Source organism: Hemiscyllium ocellatum, chromosome 43, assembly GCF_020745735.1.
Source record: "Hemiscyllium ocellatum isolate sHemOce1 chromosome 43, sHemOce1.pat.X.cur, whole genome shotgun sequence".
NCBI classification, from domain to species: Eukaryota; Metazoa; Chordata; class Chondrichthyes; order Orectolobiformes; family Hemiscylliidae; genus Hemiscyllium; species Hemiscyllium ocellatum.
In genome coordinates, this window is record NC_083443.1 from 32,204,699 (window position 1) to 32,217,183 (window position 12,485).

Sequence of the window (12,485 nt, forward strand, 5' to 3'; positions counted from 1 at the left end):
ATCACATGAACAGACAAATTAAGATTAGAAGTAGACTACTTTTCCATCCTATTTGCCTTGCTAATCAATAAGGTCAAGTCTGATCCACATTCTGATAGAATCAATTACCCTCTCCCTTTCCCTTCCCCCTCCCCCCAGTTGCTCATCAATAATCTTATTCACTTCTGCCTTAAAAAATACTCAAAGATTCAACTTCGTCCACCTTTTCAGGAATGGAGTTCCAAAGATTTATAACATTTTGTGAGAAAACAAATCTCTGTCTTAAACAGGTAACCGCTTATTTTTATAGAGTGACCCACTAGTTCTGGGTTCTCCCACAAGAGGAAACATCCTCTGCGCATTTACCCTGTCAAGACCCCTCAGGATCGTATATGTTTCAGTCGTCTCCTCTAGCTTTTTCAACAAAAAGAAGAAAAATGATTGAAATATTCCTCGGCCTAACAGCCAGGTTTCAATGACTGAATGTCTAAAGTGTCAAAGCCTGTCACACCCTCGTAAAGAATCCAGTGCCACCTGATGGAATTACAGAGAGGTTTTTGATCTGAGTGCACTGCTGTAACAAGTAAACTCACTCACTCACACACAATGATAGTCCTTAAAATTAAGAGCAACTGTTGAGTCATGTGACTGATACCATAGAACGGAGCCCTGATCAAAATCTGTGTGTTGGCTGCATCATGTGATAGGAAGGATCAAACATATCCAAAAAAGGGGGCAGGAACCTGGAAGATAGGCAGAAAGGGAGGAAAACCAACACATTTGGAACATTGCATGCAGTTCTGGTTTCCAGACGACCAGAAGGATGTGGGTACTCTGGAGAGGATGCAAAGAAGGTTTACCAGGATGTTGCCTGATCTTATTTTTCAAGCAATCACAATAATTTGCAACAAGGCAAAAAGGGTATTGTGGTATAAGTTGTTGATTGTTTGCAATTTGGCATGTTTTGCAGTTGCCCTAATGAGTACAAGATAAAAAGATTTGACAATATGTCTCTCCTTTATATTAATTCTCAGTATGTGAGAAGAGCAACCAAAATTTGTTGGGAGCAGAGTAAATGGTTCAGGATCGGAGCTGAGCGGGAGTGAACAGAGAGCACTGTGGGAAGGTCACAAATTCTGCTTCAAAATGGTTTCAACTGAGGAGAAACTGTGACGTCATAGGAAGGCTGCGATTTGATTGGCTAATAAGGGGTCTGTGTTAAACTGAATCTTGTAAATTTATTGGCCACAATTTGTTTATTGGTTATACTTGCATATGCAGAGATACAAAAACTGTTAAAAAATTAAAAAATTCAAAACCATTTCAACAAAATAAGGATGGAGGGTGAGGTGATGTGTTGTTTCTGCATGATGTGGGAGCTCATGGAGCCTATTGTGGTTCCCAGTGACTATGTCTGTAGTAAATACTGGTTACTGGACGAACGCCAGCTTATAGTCGATAAGATAAGAGTCTGAGCTTCAAACATTGCAACACATCAGGGAGGGGGAGAGTTACCTGGGTGCTGTATTTCAGGAAACAGTCACATACCTTAGACTAACAACTCTAATTCAGCCTGTGGTCTGGGATAGGAGAGTGTGACTATGATTGAGGCAGATAGAGGGATCCAGGGGGTAGACTCACAGGAGCCTCAGCCTCTGTCCTTGTCCAACAGGTTCAAGAGTTTTGCTCCCCGTGTGGATAGGAATGGAGACTGCAGAGAAGATGAGCTGACTGACCACAGCACCGTGGTGCAGGAAGCCATTCAAGTGGGGCAAGAGAGGAGAAATGCTGAAATTGGTAATAGAGGCATAGACACCGTTCTCGGTGACCAGGATCGAGAGTCCCAAAAGTTGTGTTGCCTACCTGGTGCTCGAGTTCAGCATATCTCATCCGAGCTGCAGGGGAACTTGGAGTGGGAGGGTAAAGATCCAGTAATCATGATCCACGTAGTTACCAGTGACATTGATAAAACTAGGGCAGAGATTCTGCTGAGGGAGTATGAACACCTCGGAGCGAAATTAAAAAATAGAACCAAAAAAAGATAATAATCATTGGAGTAATATCTGAGCCATGAGCTATTTGGCAGAGGGTCAATAATATTGCTATGGGAGAAATGGGTTTGAATTCATGGGACATTGGCACCATTTGGGGCGGCACGGTGGCACAGTGGTTAGCACTGCTGCCTCACAGCGCCAGAGACCCGGGTTCAATTCCCGCCTCAGGCGACTGACTGTGTGGAGTTTGCATGTTCTCCCCGTGTCTGCGTGGGTTTCCTCTGGGTGCTCCAGTTTCCTCCCACAGTCCAAAGATGTGCGGGTCAGGTGAATTGGCCATGCTAAATTGCCCGTAGTGTTAGGTAAGGGGTAAATGTAGGGGTATGGGTGGGTTGCGGGTCGGTGTGGACTTGTTAGGCCGAAGGGCCTGTTTCCACACTGTAAGTAATCTAATCTAATCCAATCTAAAGTAATCTAATCTAATGTAAGTAAACTAATTACTGAGGAAGGAGGGACTTGTTCCAATGGAACAGTTTTCATCTGAACCGTGTTGGGACCAGAGTCCTAGTGAATTGCATAACTAGGGCTGTAGACAGGGTTTAAACTAAATAGGTAGGGTGGGGGAGGATTCAGTTATAGGGGAAATGAGAACATTTGAATTAAAAGAGGGGGTAAATGTGCAGAACTCAGGAGAGGTTATTAAAATCTCCAATACAGACACAAATAGGACAGAGTTTATGGAAAGAGTTAGCAATCAAACTTCAAGCACACTGGACAAACAAATGACAATGAGAAGAGGGAGGGTTAATACAGGACTGGGTGTCTTATATCTAACTGCACACAGTATAAGGAATAAGGTAAATGAGCTTGTGGCACAGATCAAAATTGCTAGGAATGATGTGGTGAGCATCACAGAGACGTGACTGCAAGGGGACCAGGATTGGGAGCTGAATATTCCAGGATATACATCCTATTGAAAAGACAGGCAGGTGGGCAGAGAGGGTGGGGTTGCCCTATTAGAAAGAAATGAAATTAAATCAATAGTAAGAACCGAAGTTGGGTCAGATGGTGTATAATCTGTGTGGGTAGAATTAAGGAACTTCAAAACGTGAAAAATAAAACCATAGTTGGAGTTAAGTACAGACCTCCAAATAGTAGTCAGGAGCTGGGGCACAAGATACACCAGGAGATAGAAAATATGTGTAGGAAAGGCAAAGTTCAGGATCATGGGGCATTTCAATATGCAGATGGACTGGGAAAAATCAGGTTGGTAGTGGATTGCAAGAAAAGGAATTTATGGAGTGTCTACGAGATGACTTTTTGAAGAAACTGGTGCTGGTGCTCACTAGGGAACATGCAATACTGGATTCCGTGTTGTATAATGAGGCAGACTTGATAAGGGAGCTTAAGGTGAAGGAACCCTTCACAGGCAGTGATCATAATATGATTGAATTTGCTCTGCAATTTGAGAGGGAGAAAATAGAATCAGAGGTTATAGCATTACAGCTGAATAAAGGCAACTACAGAGGCATGAGGGAGGAGTTGGGTAGAATTGACTGGGAGAGGAGCCCAGCAGGAAAGACAGTGGAACAGCAATGGCAGGAGTTTCTGGGAATAATTCAGGAGACACAGCAGGGACTCATCCTGGGGGAAAAGAAGCATGTCCAGGGAGGATGAGGTGACCATGGCTGACTAGGGAAGTGAGGGATAGCATAAAAGAAAATGAGAAAGCATGTAATGTAGCAAAGGGTGTGGAAAACCAGAGGATTGGGAAACTTACAAAGACCAACAGAGGACAATACCAAAACAAAATAAGGTGGGAGAAGATGAAATATGAGGGTAGGCTAGCCAGTAATATAAAGGAAGACTGTAAGAGTTTCTTTAGATATAACGTGGGCGGCACGGTGGCACAGTGGTTAGCACTGCTGCCTCACAGCGCCTGTAGACCCGGGTTCAATTCCCGACTCAGGCGACTGACTGTGTGGAGTTTGCACGTTCTCCCCATGTCTGCGTGGGTTTCCTCCCACAGTCCAAAGATGTGCGGGTCAGGTGAATTGGCCAAGCTAAATTGCCCGTAGTGTTAGGTAAGGGGTAAATGTAGGGGTATGGGTGGGTTGCTCTTCGGCGGGTCGGTGTGGACTTGTTGGGCCGAAGGGCCTGTTTCCACACTGTAAGTCTAAGTCTAATAAAGGGCAAAAGAGATGTAAAAGTGGACATTGGACTGCTGGAAAATGATGCTGGAGAGATAGTAGTGGGGAACAGAGAAATGGCTAAGGAACTTTGTGTCAGTCTTAGCGGTGGAAAACATGAGTAATATCCCAAAAATTCAAGAGACTGAAGGCTGAGTACGGTGACCATCACCAACTGAAGGTGCGAGACAAACAGAATCACCCAGACCAGGTGGACCACACCCCAGAGATCTAAGGAGATGGCTGAAGAGATGCAGAAGCGTTAGTAATGATCTTTCAGGACTCGCTGGAATCAGGGAGGGTCCATGAAGACTGGAACATCGCTAATGTGACACCCTTGTTTAAGGCAAAAGATGGAAAATCTTAACCTCGGTCGTGGGTAAGATCCTGGAATCTATTGTGAAGGATGAGATTTCTGAATATTTGGAAGTGTCGGGTAAAATAGGGCAAAGTCAGCATGGTTTCATCAGGGGGAGATCACTTTATACATTAATGATCTAGATAAAGGAACTGAGGGCATTCTGGCTCAGTTTACAACCATAAGAGAAAATCCTGGAAAATCTCAGCAGGTCTGGCAGCATCTGTAGGGAGAGAAAAGAGTGATGTTTCGAGTCTCACTGACCCTTTGTCAAAGCTAAAAAAAGGGGGAGAAATAGGGAAATATTTATACCAGGCTGAGAGAAGGTGAGTCATGGCTCCAGAAGCAAAGGTAGCAATAAAGAGGTGATAATGACAGTGCAGAGAGAGATTATAGGGAGATTAGGAGCTGTGTATGACCAAGGCTGAAGCCAGTGCTGTGTGACAAAATATGTGGGGGATGGGGGGTGGATAGTTGAAGCAAAATGGAAAACAGGGGAGAAGGATAGCGAACGGGGAAGAGGAGAGGAAACAGGTGATGAGAGAGTGGGGAGCGAGAAAAGGAGAGACAAAAAAAATAAGAGGTACAGAACAGTGAAAATAAATATAAAAAAAATAAATGTTGAGAGCCCTGTCAATAATTGTAGGTGGGAAGCCACGGTTGGAGAAGAAGGAGCACATATTAGAAGCACCACTTTGGAAAGTGGCCTCATTGGAAGAAATGCAGCGGAGGTAAAGGAGCTGAGAGAAAGGGATAGAGTCCTTACTGGACATAGGGTGAGAAGAGCTGTAGTCCAGATAGCCCACAGCTCGACAGCATGTGGTCCATCTCCTGTGCCACGTCCCTCACCCCTTCCCTCACCTCCCAGAACAAGGACAGGGTAACCCTCTTATTCTCCCCTTTCACCCCACCAGCCTTCACATGCAAAGAATAATCCTCTGCCATTTTCGCCAACTCCAACATGATGCCACCACTAAACATATCTTTCCATCCCGCCCTGTCTGCATCCCGCAGAGATCGTTCCCTCCAGGACAACCTAGCACACTTCTCCATGACATACGGCGCCTTCCCATCACACACGGCACCCTCCCATCGCACCTCACGCCTCTCCCAACGCACCTCACGCCTCTCCCAACGCACACGGCACTTTCCCATGCAATCGCAGAAGGTGCAACCCCTGCCCCTTTACCTCTTCCATGCTCACCATCCAAGGCCCCAAACACTCATTTCAGATTAAGCAGCATTTCACTTGTACCTCTTTCAATTTGGTCTATCGCATTTGTCGCTCCCAATGTGGTCTCCTCTATATTGGAGAGACAAAACACCGACTGGGTGATTGCTTTGCTGAGTACCTTCGGTCTGTACGCAATCAGGTCCCGGACCCTCCCGTGGCTTGCCACTTCAACACCCAATCCTGCTCCCATGGTCACATGTCTGTCCTTGACCTGCTCCCATGCCCACATGTCTGTCCTTGACCTGCTGCAATGTTCCAGTGAAGCTCAACGCAAACTGGAGGTACAGCATCTCATCTTCTGACTAGGCCCGTTACAGCCTGCCAGTCTCAACATTGAATTTAGCAACTTCAGATGATTATCCCATCTCGAGCCCTCTGTTTTCATTCTGCTCCATAATTTTATTTCATTTATTTTATTTATTTTTAAAAATTTTTTAATTTTTTTTTCACTGTTCTGTACCTCTTATTCCTTGATTGTCTCTCTGTCTCTCGCTCCCCACTCTCTCATCACCTTTTTCATCTCCTCTTCCCCCTTTGCTACCCTTCCCCCCACTTTCCATTTTGTCTCTGCTTCACCCATCTTCCCCCCCCCCCCCCCCCCCCCCATCCTCCACATCCCCTACATATTTTGTCACACAGCACTGGCTTCAGCCTTGGTCATACACAGCTCCTAATCTCCCTATACTCTCTCTATGCACTGTCATTATCACCTCTTTATTGCTACCTTTGCTTCTGGAGCCATGACTCACCTTCCCTCAGCCTAGTATAAATACCTCCCTATTTCTCCCCCTTTTTTCAGCTTTGACAAAGGGTCAGTGAGACTCAAAACGTCAGCTCTTTTCTCTCCCTACAGATGCTGCCAGACCTGCTGAGATTTTCCAGCATTTTCTCTTTTGGTTTCTATTTTGGTTTCAGATTCCAGCATCCACAGTAATTTGCTTTTATCCTGGCTAAGTTTACAGATGATACAAAGATAGGGAAGGGACAGGTGGCATTGAGTAGGTAGGGAGGCTGCAGAAGGATTTAGACAGACTCGGAGAGTGGGTAAAGAAGTGGCAGATGGAATACAGTGTGGGAAAGTGTGAGATCATGCACTTAGGTAGGAAGAAGAGAGGTATGGACTATTTTCTAAATGGGGAGAAAATTCAGAAATCTAAAGGTTTTGTGAGTGGCACAGTGGTTAGCACTGCTGCCTCACAGCGCCAGAGACCTGGGTTCAATTCCCGCCTCAGGCGACTGACTGTGTGGAGTTTGCACGTTCTCCCCGTGTCTGCGTGGGCTTCCTCCGGGTGCTCCGGTTTCCTCCCACAGTCCAAAGATGTGCGGGCCAGGTGAATTGGCCATGCTAAATTGCCCGTAGTGTTAGGTAAGGGGTAAATGTAGGGGTATGGGTGGGTTGCGCTTCAGCGGGTCGGTGTGGACTTGTTGGGCCGAAGGGCCTGTTTCCACACTGTAAGTAATCTCATCTAAAGTGCAAAGAATCATGGGATTTGTAGTCCAGGATTCTCTCAAGGTTGCAGGTTGAGTCAGTAGTCAGGCAGCAAATGCAATGATGGTTTTTATTTTGAGAGGACTTGGATATAAGCAGGGTTGTACTTTTGAGGGTCTAAAAGGCTCTGGTCAGACCACAGTTAGAGTATTGTGCGCAGTTTTGGGCCCCATATCTCAGGAAGGATGTACTGGCCCTGGAGCATTCTCTAAGGAGATTCACAAGAATGGTCCCAGGAATGAAAAGCTTAATGTATGAGGAACATTTGAGGACTTTGGGTCTATACTTGATGAAATTTAGAAGGATGAGGGGGGATCTAATTGAAATACACAGAATACTGAACAGCCTGGACAGAGTGAATGTTGGGAAGATGTTTCCATTGGTGGGAGAGACGAGAACCCAAGGGCATAGCCTCAGAGTAAAACCTTTTAGAATGGAGATAAGGAGAAACTTCTTCAGCCAGAGAGTGGGGAATCTATGGAATTCACTGCCACAGAAGGTTGTGGAGGCCATGTCATCGAGTATATTTAAGATGGGATTACTGTAGATAGGATCTTGAGTATCAAGGGGATCAAGGGTGACGGGGACAAAGTGGGAGAATAGGGTTGAGAAACCTTTCAGCCATGACTGAATGGCAGAGCAGACCTGATGGGCTGAATGGCCTAATTTCTGCCATTACGTTTTATGGTCTTAAGGTGTGAATGTCATTGGTCAAACTACAATGTGTTGTCCATCCCCAGAAAAGGTGGTGGTGAACTGTCTTCTTGAATAGCTATGGTCCCTGTGGTCCCAGCATACGCACAGTGTTATTAGGGAGGGAGTTGCAGGTTTTAACAGTATATGAGAAACAGCAGGCTAACTCAGATCACCAAATGTCAAACTTGTTGAGGCATCTTTGGAGAATGAGACGAAGTAGGTGTCACTTATTCAGGACACTCCAAGAATTCACTGTTAATACCCAAAACCTACGATGGCAGAAAAACATTACAGAGGCTTAAAAAACATTTGTGGATTTTCCCACATTTAATTGAATTTAATTTAATTTATCAATGACAAATTTTGGAGGTGGCCAATTAAGATTGTGTACTTAGATGGGATAGTTGGTGGGGAAGTTACATGACTTCAGAAATGTATCCAATACCAGGTGCAATCTACAACAAGACATCATCATTTTAGGATGATGGAGTGGCAGGTTGGAAACAGAGCTGAGAAACAGTCCTCTCAAAAGAGCCATATATTTGTGGAATTCCAGAGCGTGGTGGATGCCGGAATATGGAGTAAATTTAAGGAGGAGATAGACAGGTTTTTAATGAAGAATGAGTTGAAAGGTTATGAAAAACAGGGAGGAAAGGCTGACATGACTTGGAGACAGTCAGGACTGTCAATACTGGAAGCCAGAGTCAGACAGCATCCAAGGGGCAGGAAGGTCAACATTTTAGGCCTGAAACATCAACTTTCCTGCTCCTCTGATGCTGTCTGACCTGTTGTGCTTCTCCAGCTCCTCATCTATTGACCGAGGCCAAGATGAGATCAGCCGTTTTTGTTTTGAATGACGGAACAAGTTCGAGGGGCTGAATGGCCTACCCCTGCTCCTAGTTCTTATGTCCTTACCAAGATGGCGAATTAAATATCTGCTGAGGAGCTTCTCCTCCTTGTACACTTTTAACCAGATTATTGCTTGCTAATTCTAATTCAATATATCAACATAATTAATATTGCAGTCACCAACCTCTCACTGTTGGCAATGTCAACCATCAACTTTTTGCTACATTTATCAACGGTATCATCTGCTGGCTTAAAATAACAGATTAGTGATTGGATGTAATGAGTGATTACAAGGCCATAACCTTAACCTCGGGCCTCACAGTGGTTAAAAACAAACTTTCCTCCATTCACCTATTCGGCCATCTGATCTTTGACAGAGCAGGCATCTAGCTACGGAGTCTGCCATATGTTTATAAAGGATTTCAACCCCGGAGCCGCGATTTGAGGTGATTCCGAGGCTGAGGGGAGAGCATGGTTACGTGGGAGGAATAGTTGAGAAGGAGATAAAGATACAACCTTTTATCACAGATTAATCACAGACTGGGAAAGGAGAGGGTCTCATGATTACAGGTATCTCTGAAGAGCAGATGGCAAAGTGTTGGCACCTGGACAAACCAGCCCATCCATAAACTGCTTCACTGTTTCAGCTTTGGGCTTTGCCAGAGATTGGGTGCAGCGAAGCTCTCTCGCCATTTCAACAACAATAATTTACAGTTATAGATTACTTAGTGTGGAAGCAGGCCCTTCGGCCCAACAAGTCCACACCGACCCGCCGAAGCGTATACTACCCAGACCCATACTCCTACATTTACCCCTTCACCTAACACTACAGGCAATTTTAGCATGGCCAATTCACCTAACCTGCACATTTTTGGATTGTGGGAGGAAACCGGAGCACCCGGAGGAAACCCACGCAGAGACGGGGAGAATGTGCAAACCCCACACAGAGAGTCGTCTGAGGCGGGAATTGAACCCGGGTCTCTAGCGCTGTGAGGCAGCAGTGCTAACCACTGTGCCACCGTGCCGCCCATAGCACTTAGTTCAACCAGCAAAAACATCCCAAGGTGCTTCACAGGGGAAACTAACAAAATATTACAGAGAGCCATGTAATGAGAGAAAATAAATATAAAATTAAGAAAAGACCTCAATAAAGAAACACATAACATTTTGAGTCCAATATGACTCTCCTTCAGAACTGAAGCAGGGGTGGGGGGGAATGTATGTTGGATTTTATACAGTAGAGAAAGAGGGGAGGGTTAGGTGGAGCGAAAAGAAAGGTCAGAAACCAAGGGTAATGAAAAGGTTAACAGTGTCACAGAACAAAAGGCACAGGAGTGATAATGGTGGGAGGGAAGTGGAACAGTATCGGTGTTAATAGCAGAATAAAGGTTGGTCTAACAGAGCGAAAACATGAAAATAAGAGACAAGACACTGGGAGAAAAAGAATGTCAAAATGAAGGATAGATTTCATGGTCTGAAATTGTTGAACTTAAATGTTGTGTCCTGAAAGTTGTAAGATGACCAAGTGTAAAATTGATGCTGTTCCCCTGGCCAATATCCCTGTCTCAGGCTTGCTGCAGTGCTCCAGTGAAGCTCACTGAAGCTGGAAGAACAGCACCTCATTTTCCGCTTTGGTACTCCACGGGCATCTAGACTCAATATCAAGCTCAACAAGTTTAGGGCTTGAACTCTCCCATGTCCTCACCCCAGCCACCACATCCCGGGCCTTGTTATCACGTTGTCTGCTTTTACACACAATCCATTGTTAGCCACTAACAGTCCCCATTAACAGCTATTTTCCCTCGTAACCTGTTCATTATCCATTCCTTTGTCTATCCAATCATTTGTCTCACTCTTTGGACCCTATCTCTATCTAGATTAAATTAGATTAGATTCCCTACAGTGTGGAAACAGGCCCTTCAGCCCAACAAGTCCACACTGACCCTTCAAAGAGTAACCCATCCAGACCCATTCCCTTACCTTACATTTACCCCAGACTAATGCACCTAACACTATAGGCAATTTCCCATGGCCAATTCACCTGACCTGCACATCTTTGGATTGTCGGAGGAAACAGGAGCACCCGGAGGAAACCTACGCAGACACAGGGAGAATGTGCAAACTCCACACAGATAGGGAGGAGTCTATCGTTTACTCCTTTTCCCCTCCCAACACCAGAATCTTCTGCATGAAATCCAAACAGTTTCTTAGCCACCAGCAGTTCTGAGGAAGGGTCACTGGATGCGAAACATCAACTCTGATTTCTCTCCACAAATGCTGTCAGACCTATTGAGCTTTTCCAGCAATTTTTGTTTTCGTTTCTGATTGTCAGCATCCGCAGTTCTTTCGGATTTTATTTTGCTGTTCCTCTAACTTGATTTGGGATATATTAGAAGTTAAAAGGACAGTTGGCCAAGAGCTGACTCAGAGAGGTCTGTCTAGAAGAGTGTCTTCAATGAGGAGAAAGAAATGGAGATGCTTTGGAAAGGAATTCCAAAATGTTTTAATATTTACTCAACTCTCCTTCAGTCAGTACCAGGTCCTTCTATCAGTTATATTGACCATTATTATTTAAAAAGGATGTGTTGCTGGCGTAGAATTAATGGCTGTGTAAAATCTTGCCTGTTACATTCAATAAGTTCAAACAAATGGATTCACAAAGTTATATCACATAATGATTTCTTGTAATATTATTTACACTGAAGACATGAAATGTTACTTTAATCATGTTCCCAATTAATCCAGAGATAAATAATTTACACTGTGGCTGCAATCAGATAGTATGATCTGTGATGGTTGAATGTGTGTGTTGAATACATTTTTCCCTCTGAAACAATCAATAAATGTCTGCTTCAATCCATACATTTGTTGTATCAAAAATGGTACATTACAGAAGTCACTATAGAAAGCACTGGTTTTTAAACAACGCTTAAGGGGAAACTGAGGTAATCATTCATAGAGACACTTGATTATATATAGGCTGAAAGTGCAAATTTTATTACTTTCTGAATGCAAACGATTATCAGACCTTTTGTGCTGTAAAAGCAAGGTCAAACAGAAAACGAGCAGAATATTTTTCACTGTGTGAATTTCCAATTCTGTTTCGAGTCACGAGCCATATTTTAATCCCCCACATCCCTCCCTCCTTCCCTACAATGGATGTAACCATTGTTGGGCCACAGTTAACAAAAGTAATTCAATCTCCTTCACCTCTCTTTCTGTTTCTCGCAAAAAATCTATCCGGCTCCTTCCTGAATTTGCCAGAATTGTCTCCAAGGGTAGTCTGTTCTACATATACGAAAAAAAACAGAAATTGCTGTTGAAACTCCTCAGATGGAGAGTCACCAGACTTGAAATGTGAACTCTGCTTTCTTCCCACAGATGTTGCCAGACCTGTTGAGCTTCACCAGCCATTTTGGTTTTTCTCTCAGATCTCCAGCTTCCACAGTTCTTTGTTTTCTGTTACTTTCCACATATTCACTACCTTCAAGATGGAATCATTAAATCTGAACTTCCCATTTATCTTTTCTCTTCTGAGCCACTTTGGTATTGAGCTGATCTGAACTTTTCATCCCAAACTCTCTCCAAAGCAAAAGTGCCTTCTGTAACCTCCATTTTGTATGATTGACCCATTCCAGCCACAGAAATCCAGGCTCTAGACAGGACTATTCCAATGGTCTCAGGCCTGACCTCCCAT